Here is a 14005-nt window from a genome sequence, read left to right as displayed (position 1 = left end):
TGTAATGTAGATATTTACTGTTTTCGATAGTTTAATGAAATATCATGATTTTTTCGTACTCACCTTCAACCCTGTTTCATATTTGTGTTGAAATGATGAACGTAGAATTATGTTTCGTTGAAAAAGAACAGAGAAGAATCGTCTAACTAAACCTAGATTCGTGTCGTATTCATTAACAGAATTTAAGCAGTTTAATGTAGTTAAGTACACGGGAGTCTTTTCGACCTGCTTAGCTGTTGTTCTAAATTCGATTATAATTAAAGAGAGGTAACATAATGGTAAAACCACTAATGAAACACATATTAGGATAATTAAAGAGGCATAGACACTTGTCTATTAGGTCATAGGAATGTCTAGTGACATTAGTATTTCTTTCTTATAGTATTCTGATTCTGGGCGTTATTGAACTCTTATTGTAAATCCTTTAAGGTCAAGTATCAGTGACATAAGTTTCTATGTTAATCATTCTGCGCAATTACATTCATTTCTTCTATCATTACGTGTTATAAATATATGTTTCGCTTACTCATTAACACTTATATTTTGTATAGATAATACGGAGATATCTGATGCACCACAAGAAACAAGGGACGTCTGTTTTCAACAAAGCTAGTTGGCACCCCTACGGAAGGATTTTGAGCAGCATATAACGTCTGTTGTGGAGGCTATGCCACATGCTCGAAACTTTATTGCGTAATTGCAGCCATCCAATAAATGATATATGTGATGCAGAATAACCTGCATACAGAGATAATTTCTCATACAACATTTGTCCAACCAGGCCGGCTAAAAAAAGAAAGTTTGAATCACAGTAGGTGAAACAATTTAAAAATATTGTCGTTGTGGTCGCCTAGGATATAATCTATAGAATTGCAAGGAGGTTTTATCTTAGATATTTTTGGTTTCTCATCATATGACTAAAGTTTCTTTTATTTTTTATGATTGTACATTGAACGAAGACCTTTGTATGAGGTCACTATTGAATGATTTCGAAATTAGATGGCATTCCCCTTGTATTCCTCGACGTACAACTAATATGTGAGAGTATATATCATTACAAATTAACTGAAAATTAGTTGCATCAAGGGGTATGTGAATTCACAACGAAAGTACATTAAAAATTATTGTAGTTCTATAAAATATGACCAGTATTACCAATTATCAACGACAATACACTAGATATAAAGATTGACTTATTAATATCAGCGTAATATCTAAGGTCCTTTGTGTCCCCGAAGTATTCCTTACGGTATAACATGACCCACAATGGGTTTCCATCATTTATCTCAAATTACATTAACATTGAATCGTGTGTAGGTATTTGATTTTTTGGACGGAGTTGTTACAGTGACAATACGGGTATTCTATGATGTTTAAAAAGTATATTCATTAATACCAAAGTACACATAGTACGAGTAAGCGGGTGCATCTTTGTGTATAAAAGTATTCATATTCGTGCGCATGTACTATTAATATGAACACAAGTATTCAACCAACACGACTAAAATTTATCAACGATTGTTGTTGGATCAATTAACTATGAGTTAATTATATCATATTCACTTTATGGGCATTGAGTGTGCAACAAGGAATACTTCCGATGTACAAAAGAACCTATCCATACATTAAATTGTGGATGAAGAATGTCACTTATAATAAATATGAGATAAAATATGTTGAGGTGACCCATGATAATAGATATATTGAAGTCACTGCATAAATAATGACCTAACATGTTCTTTATAATGTGATTGTGCGTCCAAGAATTTCTGAGAGTAAGAATTAACACCCGACGAGAGTAAATAAACTATAAAGGATAGAAAATATTAGTAGTAAGACATATTAGACTTTCCTATACTGTAGGGAACGTATTAGTCAATAATGTGGATTTGTCATCGGTCCATTGGTGCTTTCAGAATAATTTGGTGAGTATACATCTTCTCATTGTACGCGACTCCGGGTAAGTTATTTAGAGATTATATTCCTTCGTTCGATTAGATTCAATTAGTTAAGAGGTATATAAATTCGAAAGGAAGGTACAAACATCACCATGGGGGTATATGGTCTCGATCTAGGGTTTTGTCGACATTCAATCACAGAATTTATCCAATTGAAGTATATTATTTAATTTTGTGGGTACCTGTTTTCTTCCAGTACATTTGCGCATGTGATTTGGGTGTCCGAGTAACATACAGATGTATATATTAAAAATTTTGGATTACCTATCATGTATATAGACGTATACATGACCATAATGCAAGTACATGTAAACAACCTCTTAAAATATCATGTGTTAGTTTAAAATATAATATCAATGGCTAAGTACTCTCACTTGACCATAAATCTAAACTATTTATCAATCCGATTGTAGCAAATCACATCTCAAACATTCAGATTGGATTAGAATGGATAGAAAATATTAAATATGAGACATATTAGACTTTTCCACAATGTAGCAAACATATTAGTCATTGATGTAGACTTTTCATCGATCCATCGGTGCTTTCAGAATAATTTGGTAAGTACACATCTTCTTAATGTACGTCTATTCCGGGTAAAGTTACTTAGAGATCATATTTTTTTCGTACGACTACTAGTTCAGAGGCATATAAATTAGAAAAGAAGGTACATATATCACCATAGGGAGATATGTGGTCTCGGTTTAGGGGTTTGTCGATACTCAATCATGGAATTTTCCCAACTGAAGTATATTATTTACTTTTGTGGGTACATGTTCTCCTCCAATATATCTGCGCATGTGATTTGGTTGTCCGAGTAACATATAGAGGTATATATTAGAAAGTTTAGATTACCTATATACATACGTATACATTACCAAAATGCAAGTATATCTAACCAACCTCTTAAAATATTATGCGTTAATTTAAAATAGTCAGTGACCGGAAAAGTCTACTTCAAAATATAATATCAACGGCTAAGTACCCCTACTTGACCACAAATCTAAGCTATTTACCGATTCGACTGCAACAAATCGTATCATAAATATTCAGATTGGACTGGACAAACCCTCTGGAGCCTCTACTAAAATTCTTGCAGCAATTTTAGTCCACAAGCCTTGACATCATCGAATTCGGACGCCCAACCGTCTAGTGGATAAACTCTCAGTATACATGCATACAAGTGGCCCATAGTTGAAATTCTCACATTGGCATCTGTAACAGTCTCTTCAGTCCAGCAACTATAAAACTTCTCCACATAACCAAACGGTGTGAGTTGCAAAGCTTTCAGTTGTTTGTCATTCATCCCAACTTTAAATTTAGTCATTTTTATATAGAAGAAAGGTATAGAGAATCTGGTGGTAAGCCCTTTGTATTCTTTTTTTAGATCTGCCATCATTTCAAACAAAAACATGTTCACGAGTGTACCCAACTTAAACACAAGTTTATGGCATAATTACGAAGGTAAGTAATCTTTTATTTAAGGCATATTAATTAACAATCAAGGCACTCCAAAAACAATGTGAGACACTCGTAAACAATATAAAGAACAAAATTTTTTTTTACTAATCGATAAAAATAGATACATCAATAACCAACCCTATGACAGAGACATCATCCAACACCTTTGTACTTAAAAAATCATCCGACAAGAAATAATTTCTCTACGATATTTGAAAAAAAACAAGAAGCACCATCCATCTCACATCTCAATTATTCTACTATAAATATAAACTTAGAAAAATATAAATGAAGGCACTTCTAAAGAAAACAAGATCATTTATAATTTCAAATACATCAAAATAACTCATATTCGACCCGATACAATGTCAGTAAAATGATCCGTCACTAAAACTTGTACAAACTCAACCAACGCACAAATAAAATAGGTCTTAGTACAATATGAACTCAAAAACTCGACCCTACAAAAATCATAAACTTTAACCTACTTTTTTAAAATTTGTTTTGGGGAGGAGGTATTTTTGACATCTCGAACAAGAACGGAGCTCTAGCCGGTGAGTTGAGACTTCCAATGGCCACGAAAGTTTTTGTAAGGAGGGTCGATGGTGATTACTTCAGTAGGGGGTTTTGATGGAGAGGGGTAGTGTGGGAGATGACGAGTTTCGAAGAAATAACCAAGCCACAATTCGAATTGTGGGTTTTATTATAGTTTTATTTTGTTTTTAGGTTTAATTTCCTCTAACTTATTTTAGTACATAAATAAACTCTTTTTTATTTTTTTGTCCGTCCCACAAAAGATGACCAAGTTTTATTTTTAGTAAATTTATCAATTTTAAAAACACTTAACAAATATAAATTTATCAATCTTAAACACACTTATCAAATATAAATCAATTTAGTTAAATTTCTAATATTTTAGACGTAATATCCATTCAAAACCTATTTATTTCTATTTCTCTTCTTAATTAACAAATATTTTATTTACCTTTAAATCTCCCCATTTTTTTTTATAAAACTAAATTTTAGGTTATTTATTTGTATTATAAAAAATCACACTTAACAAATATAAATCAATTTAGTTAACTTTCTATCATTTTAGACGTAATACTCATTCAAAACCTATTTATTTCTATTTCTTTTATCAATTAACAAATATTTTTATTTACATTTAAAACTTCTCATTTTTTTTTTTTATAAAACTACATTATAGGTTATTTATTTGTATTATATAAAATTTTATTTTTTACAAAATGATATTCATATTATATATATTTTATTGGGATATAATGTTAAAAATATTTAAACACTTATTTTAATTTTTTTAATCATTAAATGACTAATTCTACTATATGAATAACTAATTTATACTATAATTTTTGTGCCCAAACAAAATACATCATTTTTGCAGGACGAAGGAAATAGTATTTAAAATATTTATAAAAATAAATATATAACAAATAATAAAATATTTAATATTATTTACAAATTTAAAAAATATATAAAATAAAATATAGACAATATTATTTGATGCTGAAAAATAAAAAATTACTATTGGTGGAGATAAGTTATTCTGGCTCAGTATGGGACTTACTGCAAAATAGAAAAATTTGTCCTGCAGATTGGAGATGGTAACGCACCCGAATCTCGAATTCCGCATAGCTGAAACAGCTCGTTCACCACAACAACTCAACCAAATGGCTCCCAAATTCGAGCTCTATTAATGACGACTATTTTCAGCTGAACCAAGACTGATATTCGGTGATGAACTCGTCTTTGAAATCCGGCATTCGCTTGCCCCAATTTGCATAATCAAATTTCACAGTTTGATGTCGTCTTCTATGGAATCTCATAAATCACTCAACCCTAGCAGCACCACTCCAAACAACACCAAACAATATACCTGTCTCCAATCCAATATACAATTTCCTCCCCCAAACCCAGAATCCCAACAATGTCGTTCCCGTCGTCTGCGCATCCCTCAAGTGAAAGGATCGAACAATTTGGGGCTATCTCCAGGAGCAAGGATTGTTCCTTAATGTCACCAACTTTGAGTTCTCGACGATGCTTGTCAATGGATATTGTAAGAAAAAACGGATGAAGGACGCCATTCGTTTGTATAACATCATGTGTCTGAGAGGGGTAGTTCCTGATGTTATTACGTACACATCTTTGATGAACGGTTTATGTAAGAGCGGTAGTGCTTTCACACATTTACGGTTCTGTTTTGGATTTTTGAAGTTTTTATTACGTTAAATATGTTTACTATTACATCTTATGATACTTTCAAGATTCAATAAACACGAGCAAAGAATATGTGAATATAGTCAAAGAGCTTGAAAACATGTGTGACAGGATGATAGCTTCAATAGCTTGAAAATATCCACATGCAGAACTCGTGCATGGATATTGTGAGGTTGTTGTTGAATCACTAGTATAGAAATACCCCTCTCTCTTCATTTCAAACTCTTGGTATGACTGCTCATTTAAATTATCTTCTCAACATAACCATTTATCACAAGGATTACATTTGTAATATAACCTACTTGGATTGTCAACACTCCTAGAAACTTTTAGCACACCATATTTCCCGCATCCACATTTTCGTCTCATTTCTCACCATTCTCCTAAAAAAGTGCAAAGCTTAGCAGATCTGTCGAACAATAAAAATGAACAAATGAACAATAAAAATTCAACAAGTACTCTAAAAATGAACAAATGAACAATCAAAATTCAACAAAGTATCTGTTGCACAGCCTAACAGATATGTTGCATAAAATAGCAGATATGCCACTAAGCCACAAATTCTTAACTAAATGTTTTAGAATTTCACTTCCATTGTTAACATCAATTTCAAATGTGGATACCAAACGAACAAAAAAAATATGAAAACTACAATGGCTTCCCTACTTATATTCTACACAGATCGATCAAATGTTGCTCCAAAATGGATTATTTAAGTTTTTCAACTCTAAATAATAAATCACAATGAGTTTGAACATCCAAAAAAATGAGAAAATTGATACTTTTATCTTTATACAATTTTTCATCATCCGAATATAAAAACAAACGCCACAACACCAACAACATACAAATCGGTACCAAAAGAAAATCACACAAACATCGCTAGAAGGACGATAATATATTTCAAAAGCAGTTCGCACCATCACCCAAAATTAATTACACAACAAGATCGGTGCAAGTGCAAAGATGCTCCTCAATTGAAAACTATAATGTATATCGACATCCCATATAGTTGCCCCATATCGATTGAAAAAATCGAATCACAGTTTAAAGTGAAATGAACATATAATTTCCCCTTTTGTAGCGATGAAACGCTAGATCTTTATACCTCAAGATCCCGTATTTTCAAAGCAAATGCTGCCAAGATTCAATGAAACTCGAGTAAAAATCAAGATTTCAAAAAACTTACTAGATGGAAAGACGAGAGAGAAACCGTGGTAGAGAAAAATCAACTCCGATGGCCGGAGAGAAGAGATTCGATGGAAAGAAACGATATGTATGTACAGAAGAAATAGTAATTGGCTATGGAGAGAGAATAAAGTTTGGTCACAGTTGTGCTTCACCTACATCAGGCACAAACTATACTGACTCAAAAAATTCACCTCGAATTCTATTCCACTATGTGGCTTAATTCTCGATTGTGAGAAGCAAATGCATCTAAAGTGGAAAAAATTTTACTCTAATGTGCGGCTTAATTCTAGATTGTGAGAAGCAAAGGCATCTAAAGTGAAAAAATAGGTCTCCAAATATGAGCTACTACCATTGTGCGTTGCAGATTTGGTACGAGAAAGAATTTTCATTTTTATCCACTCATTTGTAAATTTCTAATAGACCTAACAAAGTTTGGTCAAAATCAATTATCGTTACTCTCACATCAATGTTTTTAGGTAATTTTTACATAGTTACAATTAAAATTGAATAAATTATCTCTATATTAAAACTATTCGTTAGACATTCTTCAACCCACTGGATTGTGCAAAAATGGGGGTTCCAATCCACCCCCAATCCCCCATTTTTGCAGTTTTGTACTGTATTATTTCGCTACCTTCATTTTATTTTTGTGATATTTTATGGTGTTTTGTGTATTTTTGTATTTTTGGAGTGTATTGTGTAATTTTAATTTTTTAAAAAGATGTACTCCCTTTGTCCCATTAATCGACCCGTTTGCCAAGCAGAGTCTCGCGAAATGAAATGTTACAATTTTCTATTTTCGTCCGTCCCAAAACAAAGTTACCATTTTCTAATTTAGTAATTGTACTACCTATCTAACATGATAAATACCCTTTTAACTTACATTATATTATACAAATGTCATTACTTTTATATTACACCATACTAATAGGGGTATTTTTGCCTTTTTTACTGCAATATGATATAATACTAATATTAAAAAATCTACGTGCAAAAGCAAATGCTACCCTTCCAATGGGACGGAGAGAGTATATACTTTTATATTTTAAAAGGTGATATGTAATTTGAATTTTTTTTGAAAAAAATAGTGTATAATTTTATTTTGTACAAATGATACATAATTTTATTTTTTGGAAAGTGATACGTAGTATTTTTATTTATTTTTAAATAATATATAATTTTATTTTATTTTAAAGTGATATATAATTTTACTTTTTGAAAAGTAATATATAATATTATTTTTTTTTAAAATAATGTGTAATTTTATTTTTTAAAGGGAGAGTTGGATTTAAATCCCTGTAAGATAAATTCACTTACAGTTCAGTCGCTATTAAAAATGAATTAGTCTGCACTCCCTACTTTATGGATTAGGTATGTTATGGCTCCCCATTTGTATTTATCCCTCAATTATTGTTGTATACGCAATAAGTACTCGAAATAAGTTGATCAATACTTCCAATATTGTAATATATACCTACATTATTTCCCGCTCTACCCCCATTATAATCTTATATACTTCTAGTTAATAATCGCGTACTTTTTTCGCGAATTAAAAAATAAATAAAAAAGAAAAAGATAGTTACCCACGATTTAACAGCGATTGATGAAGAAAATCTCTTATAACTTCTCTTACCACAATTTTAAACCCTATCTCTCTCTTCTTCAGGAGAACCGACGCTCTTAAAAAATGCTGAAGAAAACAGTTGATCGCTCCCATCCCCGAGACAAGCTCGAAGAAGTAAGTTTCTGACTGGACTTTTTTCAATTTTTTATTTTGTTGATACTAATATTTTGTACTGTAGTTGTTCGATTGTTTGGGGTGTAACTCTTGATCTTGTGTTTGTATGTCTCGGTTCGGTGTTGAGGAGCCCTGTGTGATCGATGTAGTTGTGTTTGTTAACCGGGTTTAAAATCGTTCGTATGTTTGCCCACGTAGACCGGGTTGGATTTTTTTTTTGACACCGATATTTGGTGATTTTATTTGTTTAATATGTGTTTTTTTGTTAATTTTGTAGATGTACATTTTGTTTAGTTACCCGTAGTTGCATATTTTAGTTTTTTTGTTTGATTGTTCGGTAATTAGTCATGTTTGTGGGTTGGCAAATATAGTATTATTAAGTACCCGGAGTTGCAGTTTTAGGTCTAGTTTGCTAAGTAATATACTTTTAGGGACTAATGTGTACTCGACATGTGTTGTTACGTACTCCTGATAGATTCTGATAAATTTTTAAATATATTCAGCATTGGGTAATGTACTGATGATATTTATTTACAGATCGTAGGTCGGATTGTGCTTGTTGTTCAATTCACTATGTGATCCGTTCGGGCAAGGGAACACGGAGAAATTGGTACGTTTACGAAATAAATATAATTAATTTATCATGGATAAACCGAATTACGTAAAAAATCTTATGTTATTTTTACAATCGTGATTTTTATGCTTGTACCTGAATGCAATATACCTATGACTCATGGTAAGGGAGATGCCTGAGTACGTAAGATGTCGGAATCAAGGTGATACTCTCGACTGTGGTCTTTTGGTCTGCATGTTCAGCAAGTGTTACGCTCACACGAATCCGGCAGTCCATTCTATTGGTGGCATCGACGGTGAGTTTGATAATGTGAAGAGCTACCACAGTAAAATTGCGGTCAAAATAATGAAAGGTCTGCCCTCCGAATCATAGCCTCTTATGAGCAGCACAGGGTAAGTGAACATCCGTAATGAATTTAGATGGATTTGTGATTGATTTGGGTTGTGTTATTTGTACTTGATTTGGTTAATGTGTTATTTTCTAATGAAATTGTTGGTTAAATTGGTTTGATTTGCCTCATATTTGATGAGATTGTATTAAGATTGATAGATGGATTGAATTGTAGGTTGAATTTGGTAAAACTTAATGTTTAGAGTAATGCTATGAATTGTGCCATAAATGATTGTATGATTAATTGTTCACATGGTTAGAATTGCAATAATGCATACGGTGTACCTCCAAAACGGATCGATGTACCCGTCTAACTAGATCGAAATACCTTCAAACTACATATATATGCTCATATAAATTTTACCCATTTGTTAGGAATGTTATCCTTGTACGAAGATAACAACCAACCAGAAAAGTTATGCATAGAATTTTAAATTGGAATTAACTAATTCATTACAAGACCTTGCAATGGTTGAAATAATGTTTGCAATGAACAAAACTGCATTCACGGATACTTAAGTACATTAATGGTGTACTAAGAAAGAAAATTATATACATATGCTGCGAAGGTTTATGCTCTTCCAGTCACTGCCATTTCTCTCAACCATCAATGAAGTAAAGAATTGCTAATAGAAGAAATATTTTCACCAAGTTCCTTAATTATCTTATCCGTCAAGGGATTGACTGAAGTCGACCAGATTCAAAGATACCTGCTATTACATAAATACTACCTAAGCAACCATCAATCATACCTTGATTCTCAATGCTCGTATCCAGAACACATATTTAATTATTTATATACCTTCATTAAATATCAACTACCCTTAAGTAGTTTTTACTTGCATATAATACAATTTTATTTGCTCTAGTAACGAGTGTTTATGCCTGATAACTTGTGCTTGAAATCTGATCATTCTCAATTTGAAACATTCAATTGTGTCAGTAACCATGGATGAATTCATCATTATAGTTTCTCGCGAATCCTAGAACTATATGTAAAGGTAAACAACACATATTTACTATAGATGGATAAACAAGACAAAAAATACTTAGTTAAATTATGTTGGTTGTTATTCATATATGCTTTGTTGTCTTTCTATTGAAAAATATGGCATGAGTTGTTGAATATAAATGGATGAATTCATCATTATAGTGTTCGCAATTAAAAACATTCAATTGTTGTTGGTAATCATGAATGAATTCATCATTCTAGTGTTCTCGCGAATTCTAGAACTATATGTAAAAATAAACAATACATATTTACTATGTATTGATAAACAAGATAAAACAATACTTAGTTATATTATATTGGTTGTTATTTATACATGTTTTATGGTCTTTCTATGGAAAAATATGACATAAATTGTCTAATGTAAATGTACCATGTTCAAACTTTTCTATTGGAGCTGGGAGAGGAAGTACTCTCATTGAGTTTGTGAATTGGCTCGTCCGTCAAATGATTCTCTGAAATTAACTTCATTTAAGGATACCTGCTATTACACAGATAATGCCTGAGAAACTATCATTCATACCTTGAATTTTTATGTTTGTACATGGAGCGCATACTTACATACTTAAATCAAATGCATACATACCTTGATGCATATCTTATGTACTTATAATACTAGTGTTATATGCTTCAGTAACGAGTATATATGTCCTGGTAACCTGTGCTTGGAAAATCAACCATTTTTTATTCAAAATATTCACTTGTTGTCAGTAACCAGAGATGAATTCATTATGATAGTGTTCCTACGATACTTTGAATTGGATGAAAAAATAAACAAAATATATTTACTATAGATGGATAAATAAGTCATAAATGACTTATATGATATATGTATAAATCATAGTCCAACTTCCACTTTAAATGGCTAAATAAGTCATAAACAACTAAGTTAAATTATATTGGGTTGTTAGAGTACAAAATTGCTATCACGAATTGAAAATTTTTAGACCTATTATATAGTAATCCACAGTGTAGCACACATAACAACATTCGATCATGAGCATATTTGCATAGGGCATGACTCGGCTAAAAATACGAATACTCCAGAATGGCTCCGACGTACCATCAATGTGGCTTGATGTACAAAATCCTACTAATTGTGTACTTATTGCATTATTTCATGTAACAAATTAACTAAATTAAAACATATCTATTTTTTTTTTTTACGGATAATACATTTTTAAATGTATATATACTCTTAAAACTAGTGCATAATTTTCTATAAGAATAGAGATTTATAATCCTCTCTATATGGGTCTAAAATAATATTACACAATCTTTTTATAATTTTTAAATGAGTAATACGTTGTAGACCAATATGTCTCGTAATATCAACTAGTTATTTCATTAATTTAAAAATTTTATTATTACGGTAAGTTATATTGTAATGCCCCGATTTCGGAATGTATAAAATAATATTATTATAGCAAATAAATATTTGACAATAGTAATGGAATCAAGAAACTAATATTTTGGGATAAATTATATTCCAATTTTGTATATTAGTTATAATTAAATAGACTGTTAAATGGATAAATATCGATAAAATTAAAAATAAATATAAATATAAATATAATATATAATATATAATATAATATATATATAATAATAATATAGTAGATGATGATAAGAACCTTATCATCATCGTTAATAACAATAATAATATAATAATAATATATAATGTTTAATAATAATAATAATATATTACGTTTAATAATAATAATAATATAATATATATATATATAATATGAAAAGAAAGAAAGAATCCAACGCAGCAGCAGCAACGAACCAAAGGAGGAGAAGGAAGGGAGGAAGAAGAAGGAGAAAGAGAGGAAAAAAAAAAAAAAAAAAAGAAAAAGATTTAGCCGTCCGATTCCAATTCCGACTTGGGTATGGTATTCCTTGCTATTCGTAGAGTCCGATTATAAATTTTAATACGAATTTTGATATTGGAGTATTAAATTAGAAATTCTTCAAAAATTCAAAATTGGCTATTTAGCTATTTAATCGATGAATTTCTTTAGCTAATAGCCTATTCGTAGCGCCGACATTATATTTTGAGAATTTCGTACCAATCCAAGTCGAATAAAAAAACGGCAGTATATCGCACCTGCCTGCTTGTTCATACCTTTGCGTATTTTTATTTAATAATCGGGCAATATAAATATTATGAGGTAGAAGGATTTTATAGCTAGAATATCATATTCTACTAAATAGAAAAGTTTGGAGCCCGACGAGTTAATTATAGAAATTAGCTTTTGAATAAGCAGGTAGCTCCTGAGAATAAGCATAAAGCTCATCTGATTTGAGTAAATAATGGGACATGTGTACGTTGGAGGAGATTTGGGTGAAGTTATAAAATCCAGAAAGTATCGGTAGGAGGTAAGCAGTAGGGAATTAAATCTAATTTTAAGAAATTAGGTATTTATGTTGCATGTGATTCTGATTCTGATATTGATATGATATTATGTGGAATCATTTGGTCAGTGCATCTATATATGTATATATGTGTGTGTGTATATGCATGTGTGAAACTTCGTTTTACGATATTTGATATACGTATTTGATCGTGTTGGTGAATTTATAAAAAGGAGGATAGGTGGGCCGTCTCACCAGCCCTTTTCATTAAATTCACTATTGACATGCTGCACACATTGCACGATTTATCGGATATGTTTTATGGATCTATCGTTTAGTCGCCGTGTGCGGTAGTGCTAGGCGAGGGCATCATCTGGGGTTAGGATATTCGACCCCGATGTACCGTAACACTTTGGCGATAGTGGACGATAGTAGTCGGGCAACTGGGTGACTTAGTCGCACGGTCATTCAGGGATTAGACCCATTGCAGTTGAGACGTATTTGGTCTAATCATTCGGGTTCGGTGTTGTTCCACTCATTGGAGTAGCTACTAGTGAGGTCTACCGGTAGTTTAGGATCAGATGCCAAACTCCAAACGCGATCCCGTTAGGGCGTGCGAGGAGGAGTAGAGTTTCCGGGTTTCCTTCGGGTGATTCCAGGTTGCACGGATTCTACTACGTTACACGGGGTAGGGCTAGACAGGAGGGTCCTATCTTCGCTATCACAGACTATGGGGTGTCTTGTGGTTAATGGCGACAACGTTCGACTATCCATGTATTGATTGCGGGAGTCGTATGGTGGGTATATGGGAGTGACCGGGTGACCGTTATATTATTATGGGTTTACCAGGTCCTTCCTTGAGCCGAGGATTTTCCGGCTATTTATTGATGATAGTCTAGTGAGCTGTTATTATGGAGCCGAGGTTATTCCGGCTGCTCACTTTGACATATGTATATGGGTATATGTGCATGAGTTGTCGATTTTGACATTATTGTTACATTATTTCAGTATGGGCATGGCATGGCATTTATTTTGCAAATGACGGAAATTAAACTCTATTTTCGAGCATGACATGGCATATTTTA

General features: G+C 32.0%; 1 protein-coding gene across 10 annotated transcripts in view; it reads left to right on the top strand.

Annotated features, from left to right (window-relative positions):
* The window catches only part of LOC127251210 (uncharacterized), a 61021-nt gene that overhangs the window by 37364 nt on the left and 9652 nt on the right, over positions 1 to 14005 (top strand). For 2 of the 10 annotated variants that reach the window (XM_051274812.1, XM_051274810.1), the window contains exons 1-2: positions 12180 to 12452; positions 12833 to 12944. The exons of 4 other annotated variants lie outside the window; for them this stretch is intronic. The gene's annotated coding sequence lies outside the window, so the exon portion shown is untranslated. Of the gene's footprint in view, positions 1 to 12179; positions 12453 to 12817; positions 12945 to 14005 lie in introns of those variants that run through there. 4 more of the 10 variants (XM_051274813.1, XM_051274811.1, XM_051274815.1 and 1 more) reach the window with 4 other exon arrangements.

This window comes from Andrographis paniculata, unplaced genomic scaffold (genome assembly GCF_009805555.1).
Source record: "Andrographis paniculata isolate CXL003 unplaced genomic scaffold, ASM980555v1 Contig43END, whole genome shotgun sequence".
NCBI lineage: Eukaryota > Viridiplantae > Streptophyta > Magnoliopsida > Lamiales > Acanthaceae > Andrographis > Andrographis paniculata.
This window is presented reverse-complemented; position numbering and strand designations above follow the sequence as displayed.